This window comes from Bos indicus x Bos taurus, chromosome 2, assembly GCF_003369695.1.
Source record: "Bos indicus x Bos taurus breed Angus x Brahman F1 hybrid chromosome 2, Bos_hybrid_MaternalHap_v2.0, whole genome shotgun sequence".
Lineage (NCBI taxonomy): Eukaryota > Metazoa > Chordata > Mammalia > Artiodactyla > Bovidae > Bos > Bos indicus x Bos taurus.
The window spans coordinates 12,681,779-12,690,020 of NC_040077.1; the positions used below are offsets into that span (position 1 = coordinate 12,681,779).

Below are 8,242 nucleotides of genomic sequence, written 5' to 3' on the forward strand. Positions count from 1 at the left end.
CTTTTTAGTTCCTCTTCACTTTCTGCCATAATGGTAGTGTCATCTGCATATCTGAGGTTATTGATATTTCTCCCAGCAACCTTGATTCCAGCTTGTGCTTCCTCCAGCCCAGCATTTCTTATGATGTACTCTGCTTATAAGTTAAATAAACAGGGTGGCAATATACAGCCTTGATGTACTCCTTTTCCTATTTGGAACCAGTCTGTTGTTCCAAATCTTCAAAAGAGGGTAGGGATGGGGTGGGAGGTGGGTTTGAGGTTCAAGAGGGAGGGAACATATATATACCTATGGCTGATCCATGTTGATGTATGGCAGAAACCAACACATTATTGGAATTATCTTTCAATTAAAAATAAAGAAAGAAATTTTTTTTAATAAATAAAAAATAAACTTTTGGTTTGAATGCATCCAAAAGAATAAAAGATAAACTTAGCAGTAAATTTAACAAAAAAAGTTAAAAGATTACAGCGTTTAAACTATAAAACATTGTCAAAAGAAATTAAAGATTAAAAAAGTTAAAAAAAATAAATTTTGTCTTAAATTGTTGAGAACTTGGGGATTGGGGGTTGTTACTTTAGAATAACCTTGCTTACAAATTGATATAGTATCTAAAAGAGTAATAGATTTACTAATTTTAAGTAGTTCTTTATACCAATTTTCTATTTACTTTTCTATATGCAAGACAGTAAATCTTTGTGGTGGCTTCCTGTGATTTTATTTTAAGCTTTTTCTAATTCAAGAATTTTGAAAATAAGTAGTCTATATTATGTCCTGTGGGAAGCTAGAGTTCTTAACTCTTCTATGTAGGTATCTGAGGAAATGAATGGAGAATCTTGGGGTTATACTCTCTTTCAAGGAAGAGGATTCAAATGCCTGCTGTGAGCAACAGTCATCTCCTTTATGTGGAGATCACTAACACCATCCAGTAAACACCCAGCGTGAGCACTAAAACTGTTCCCTAATGCTTGATTCAAATCTCTTCCTCTTAGTAACAGAACGGCTATTCTTCCCCTCTTCTAAGATGTTAGGGGTGGACCTGTGACTCACCAGGAAATATAACCATACGTGGCACACATTATTTCCAAATGGAAATACCCACCTGACCTCACATGAGATGTTAGAGCCAGAAATGTGAAAGCCTGATTACTGACTATGCAGGAAAGCTTACCTGGCAGGTTGCTCAAACCCGTGGTGAACTTGCACTAATAATAAAGAGAAAAAAACTTTACATTTAACTTAATAAAGCTATAGATATGGGGGAAGGGGAGGGTAGTTGCTTATTCAGCATAACCTAAGCCATTGATGGGCTTCACAGGTGGCGCTAGTGGTAAAGAACCCATCTGTCAATGCAGGAGGTTTAAGAGACATGGGTTAGATCCCTGGGTCAGGAGGATCCCCTGGAGGAGGCCATGGCAACCCATTCCAATATTCTTGCCTGGAGAATCCCATGGACAGAGGAGCCTGCTGGGCTGCAGTCCATGGGTTAACAGAAAGTCAGACATGCTGAAGTGACTTGGCATTCACATGCACAAACCGTTGACCTCTATACTGTCTAGTAAATGATCAAGGAATCTAGCTCCAGGCATAATTCTTAGCATGCTTTTGCAATAACAGAATCAATGCAATCATGGAGACATCTTTTTTACCAACTCAAAATAAAGAAGGAAGGAAAAAAAAATTTTTTTAATACAGCATATCTCATTTAGAGATATGAGTCCTTTTCCCTTCTTTCAATACCTTTTACATCATTACTGAATTCTGCTTTCATCTCTAAAAATCACTTTAAGTTTTGCCTTTACCTGAGGTGGCCAAAGGCCAAAAGTTTTCAATCGTAGTTCTCATTAAAATTCTAAACATGATTTCTTCTCCTGTCATCTAATTAAATAAGTTCCCTTTTTTGTGTGTATTCAGCAATAATGCTGTCACTTTTCTATACACTCTACTGGCTATAATTAATTATTACTTTATCTAGAACTTAGTGGACTATAATTCTTCAGGCCAATTTTATAAGAAATATGGTCTTGACAGAAACCTAATCTTGAAGAGATTACGGTGCACCATCATTATGAGTCTCTCTATGGCAGTATATAATCCTATCATGCAATGACAAAGCCCATGGATCTTGGCACTCAGCTACATAAGTTAGTGGCAACAATATTGAAGATGGCAGCCTATTCACCTTTCAGGGTGGCAGCCCTAATGCAGCTGCTTCTCTTCATTTGAGCTCCAGAGGCTGACTCAGGAGATGGTATGACAGAAAATCTTGGAAAAGGAGTTCATCACAGAGTAAAGAAAGAAAAGACTCTCAATATGCTGTACTTTCTCTCCTTGCCAAACAATATATGGCTTTTGTCTCCTTAGAAAGGGGTTTCCTAGGTAATTTTAGGGTGCTGAATGAGGGACGGAGGGACCTATGATCTTTGTGACCATTAGTCCTTGTCATTTCCTCTTGAAAATTATACTCACAGTCTTTTGACCTTCGAAATTCTTTGTTACTTTTTTCACATTTGGTGTAATGGTCTATACCTGTTTCCTACACTTCTTCTATAGCATTTATTTCTTGTTAAAAAATAATTAAATATCACCAAACTACAGAACTCATTTCTCAGAACACTTAATTCCCTCGACCCAAGTGAAATAAATTAAGTTGCAACTCTTAGAATAAAAGCTATTGTTTAACTCCACAAATGGCTATTGTCTCCATATGTGTGTTGGTGTGTATGTGTGTATGATTGCATATACATGCTACCTTATAAATACAATCATTCATACTAAACCCAATTCAGGAACTAATGCTTTATATACAGACAAATGACAAAAAATCTACTATGTTATGTTAGTTTATTCTGTAATTGTTCCCTGTATCATTTTAATCTTCACAGCTAACATGCAAACAGAAATTCTATCTAATACACCAGAAATTACCTACCACAAAGCTCAAAATTTTTAAAGGAAATGAATATTTTTTGTTTAGCAAAGTGTTTAACTTAGTTAGGGGTAAATGGAAATTTGTCAGGATCGCAGATCTCTTTCAAAGCATGCAGTCAGTGAGGTCTGACTTATTACGTTGGTTAGGTTTGGTTTAGTTTTCTCTTCTAGTGTTTTCATGCAAGGTTTAAATGTAATTTTATTTTTTAAAAAACATGTATGAGAATCTTTCAGGTACCCTGACCCCCACATCTTTCCTCTATCCATAGCTGAAGATATTTGATCCCCACTCAGCCATGCTCCAGGCTTTAGATTTAGTATGTCTTTTAAAAGAGAAAATTTAGTTTAGTTGATGATTCATCAAGTCAATTGATATTTCCAGTTCTAATTTGATCTCACATAATAGAAACACAGCTGCCCTACAGATGCCGGACTTACTGGCACCATGGGTGCAGCTGCCCTGCTGAACTCAGGATGTTGGGGCAGAGACGAAGCAGTTATTTCTACACTCAGTGCTCAGAATAGTGGGCACTAAGGATGGTTTATAGCCAGACTTCACTGAGGGTTGCCTGAGGGAGCACCTTGTTCCCTTGTGCACAGAAGATAAGGCTTGGGAAAATTACGTGAGGGGACAAGCACGTGGCAAGTTTGGGTACAGTGGGATTCACCAGGAGAGGGTCTCCCACTGCAAATGATTGTTCTATAGATCTGTGTGGCAAGGATTTGTTAGGAATCCTTGGGCAAGAATGACATGCATCTCTGGCTGAGGGCTGCTGGGCAAGTATCAGGACCCTCTGGGGCCTCTGGGCCCAAAGCCACCTGACCCAGAAATGCTCATGCCCTGAGGGCCTTGAGACAAGGAGTCACTCTGGAAGGAAGGCCAAAGGATCCGGCCAAGGTTGACAAACACTGCTACAGAAAAATACAGTTTGGGAGGAATCATTGATTAGATTCCCCCCTCAAAAAAAAAAAAAAAGAAATACACCTGAGTTCCAATAATTCAGTTCCCATCTTTTTGTCCAGGAGACCCTATTTTAAACACTTGCCCAGTATTCTATTTTTAATGGCAGAAAGTGAAGAGGAACTAAAGAGCTTCTTAATGAGGGTGAAGGAGGAGAGTGAAAGAGACGGCTTAAAATTAAATATTAAAAGCTAAGATCATGGCATTTGACTCCATTATTTCGTGGCAAATAGAAGGGGAAAAGGTGGAAGTAGTGACAGATTTCTACTTCTTGGTCTCTAAAACCACTATGGATGGTGACTGCAGCCATGAAATCAGAAGACGATTACTTCTTGGCAGGAAAGAGGTGACAAACCTAGACAGCGTGTTGAAAAGCAGAGACATTACTTTGCTGGCAAAGGTCCCTATAGTCAAGGCTATGGTCTTCCCAGTGGTCACATAAGGTTGTGATAGCTGGATCCTAAAGAAGGCAGAATGCCAAAGAATTGATGCCTTTGAACTGTGGTGTTGGAGAAGACTCCTGACAGTCCCTTGGAAAGCAAGGAGCTTCAATCAGTGAATCTTAAGGGAAATCAACCCTGAATACTCACTGGAAGGACTGATGCTGAAGCTGAAGCTCCAGTATTTTGGTCATCTGATGCAAATAGATGACTCATTGGAAAAGTCTCTGATGCTGGGAAAGATTGAGTGCTGAAGGAGAAGAGGGCATCATAGGATGAGATGGCTGGATAGCATCACTGATGCAATGGACATGAACTTGGGAAACTTCAGGAGATGGTGAGGGACAGGGAGGTATGGTGTACTGCAGTCCATGGGGTTGCAAAGAATTGGACATGACGGGGCAACTGAACAACAATGACAACATTCTACTTCTTCTTATAGTAGCACCCTGACTTAAACTACTGCACACATTTAAAACTAAGTACAATTCTTGACTTCAAGTTCAGAAGCAGAAAGAACAATCTGTAGATAAGCAACAACCCTTCTGCTATGTCACTTAATACTGAATACTCTTAGAATGTCTTTTCTTATGTACCTACCTAGCTAGCTATCTGTTAGTATTTCTGTATCATCTCTGATACTGAACTAATACCTGGATTGGAACCATACACCCCAGGGAACATCTTCAGCCAGAATATTACTTCTTTGTACCTACACCTGAATTATCCACCAAGTGCCAGCTCCACACTAATGAGGATATTAGTTTAAACCTTTCAGATTTTACTTAAATGACTGTCTTGTAAAATAGTATGCATCTTATAAGCTATTATCAGTGATTTTCCTTTTTCTAAAACTTTATTTATTTTCCCAAGATCAGAAGTATACTTGATTACCTCTTCTTAATATCTTCTGCTTCTGTTAGGTCCATACCATTTCTGTCCTTTATCGAGCCCATCTTTGCATGAAATGTACCCTTGGTATCTCTAATTTTCTTGAAGAGATCTCTAGTCTTTCCCATTCTGTTGTTTTCCTCTATTTCTTTGCATTGATCGCTGAGGAAGCCTTTCTTATCTCTTCTTGGTATTCTTTGGAACTCTGCATTCAGATGCTTATATCTTTCCTTTTCTCCTTTGCTTTACGCTTCTCTTCTTTTCACAGCTATTTGTAAGGCCTCTCCAGACAGCCATTTTGCTTTTTGCATTTCTTTTCCATGCGGATGGTCTTGATCCCTATCCCCTGTACAATGTCACAAACCTCATTCCATAGTTCATCAGGCAATCTATCAGAATAAGAAGAGGTGGCAAGAATACACAGAAGAACTGTACAAAAAAAGATCTTCATGACCCAGATAATCACAATGGTGTGATCACTCATCTAGAGCAATACATCCTGGAATGTGAAGTCAAGTGGGCCTTAGAAAGCATCACTATGAACAAAGCTAGTGGAAGTGATGGAATTCCAGTTGAGCTATTTCTACTCCTGGAAGATGATGCTGTGAGAGTGCTGCCCTCAATATGCCAGCAAATTTGGAAAACTCAGCAGTGGCCACCGGACTGCAAAAGGTCAGTTTTCATTCCAATCCCAAAGAATGCTCAAACTACTGCACAGTTACACTCATCTCACATGCTAGTAAAGTAATGCTCAAAATTCTCCAAGCCAGGCTTCAGCAATACATGAACCGTGAACTTCCTGATGTTCAAGCTGGTTTTAGAAAAGGCAGAAGAACCAGAGATCAAATTGTCAACATTGGCTGGATCATGGAAAAAGCAAGAGAGTTCCAGAAAAACATCTATTTCTGCTTTATTGACTATGCCAAAGCCTTTGACTGTGTGGATCACAATCAACTGTGGAAAATTCTGAAAGAGATGGGAATACCAAACCACCTGACCTGCCTCTTGAGAAATCTGTATGCAGGTCAGGAAGCAACAGTTAGAACTGGACATGGAACAACAGACTGGTTCCAAATAGTAAAAGGAGTACATCAAGGCTGTATATTGTCACCATGCTTATTGAACTTCTATGCAGAGTACATCATGAGAAACGCTGGGCTGGAAGAAGCACAAGCTGGAATCAAGATTGCCGGGAGAAATATCAATAACCTCAGATATGCAGATGACACCACCCTTATGGCAGAAAGTGAAGAGGAATTAAAAAGCCTCTTGATGAAAGTGAAAGTGGAGAGTGAAAAAGTTGGCTTAAAGCTCAACATTCAGAAAACGAAGATCATGGCATCAAGTCCCATCACTTCATGGGAAATAGATGGGGAAACAGTGGAAACAGTGTCAGACTTTATTTTGGGGGGCTCCAAAATCACTGCAGATGGTGACTGCAGCCATGAAATTAAAAGACGCTTACTCCTAGGAAGGAAAGTTATGACCAATCTAGATAGCATATTCAAAAGCAGAGACATTACTGTGCCAACAAAGGTTCGTCTAGTCAAGGCTATGGTTTTTCCTGTGGTCGTGTATGGATGTGAGAGTTGGACTGTGAAGAAGGCTGAGCACTGAAGAATTGATGCTTTTAAACTGTGGAGTTGGAGAAGACTCTTTAGAGTCCCTTGGACTGCAAGGAGGTCCATCCAGTCCATTCTGAAGCAGATCAGCCCTGGGATTTCTTGGAAGTAATGATGCTAAAGCTGAAACTCCAGTACTTTGGCCACCTCATGCGAAGTTGACTCATTGGAAAAGACTCTGATGCTGGAGGGGATTGAGGGCAGGAGGAGAAGGGGATGACAGAGGATGAGATGGCTGGATGGCATCACTGACTCGATGGACATGAGTCTCAGTGAACTCCGGGAGCTGGTGATGGACAGGGAGGCCTGGCGTGCTGCGATTTATGGGGTCGCAAAGAGTCAGACACGACTGAGTGACTGAACTGAACTGAAGTGAACTGATACTTGATTATGTAACATATAAGAATATGATATTTTAAGTGTAATCTGAGACCTCCTATTCAAATATCATGTGAATATCAATATTTTGCAAACTTGAACTAGTTTTTGCTGTCATTTTCTAGAAAGAAGTTGCCTAATTCATATTTCTGGCCTCAAAATGTTTAAGCTTTTACCTCATCACAATTTTGTGGTATTTTATACAAAAGCCTGGATAATGATGATAATCATATTGTGATAGCCAAACACAAAATAAACTTTAATAAGATTTTTCCTCATGGTTTTAACCAAAATATTTTTCTGAATTTAAGATTTATATTATTGTAAAAAGTAATAGTAGACACCTTGAAACACCAAAAATATTGTTTGCTGTTGTCTTCTAAAACAAGAATAAAGGTGTTCTCTTATATTTGTGTTCCCCACATGAAATATCTTCTCACTGTGTTTCAAATACATATGTGACTGTAATAAGCAAGTTTCAGGTAATACTATAGACTTATTTTTCATCATCAGAAGTCATCTCTGATTTTCAACAAATGCTGACTTCTCACCTTGAAAGCCAAGCCGAGTATGAACAATAAAATCCATAAATCAGCTTAGGATTTTCTGCAAAGTCAAGATGGTACTTGAAACTGAAAGTCAGTGACAGTGTTAGTCACTCAGTCATATCCAACTCTTTGCAACCCCATGGACTGTAGCCCATTAGGATCCATGTCCATGGGATTCTCCATGCAAGAATACTGGAGTGGGTTGCCATGCTCTTCTTAGAAAATGAAAAATAGAAAACCTGTGAACAGCATTCTATTAAAAGTTACCAAGGAAAAAAGAAAAACTGTACTCAAATACCTATCATCCTCAAAATACAAAACAAAATAATGTGCCTTCATCACACACACACACACACAAAATATCTAAAGATTCTAACCTTTTTACTGGCTACAAGCATAACAATTGGATAATGACATATCCTTCTCACTTACAATCACTTACATCACTAACATTTTTCCCTGAAACTGGCTACT

General features: G+C 38.8%; 1 non-coding gene across 1 annotated transcript; it reads left to right on the top strand.

Annotated features, from left to right (window-relative positions):
• Positions 1 to 3,352: 3,352 nt before the first annotated feature.
• On the top strand, positions 3,353 to 3,486 carry LOC113881727. Its single transcript, XR_003508132.1, has one exon. It is a non-coding gene; the product is annotated as a small nucleolar RNA SNORA43 (small nucleolar RNA).
• Positions 3,487 to 8,242: the final 4,756 nt, after the last annotated feature.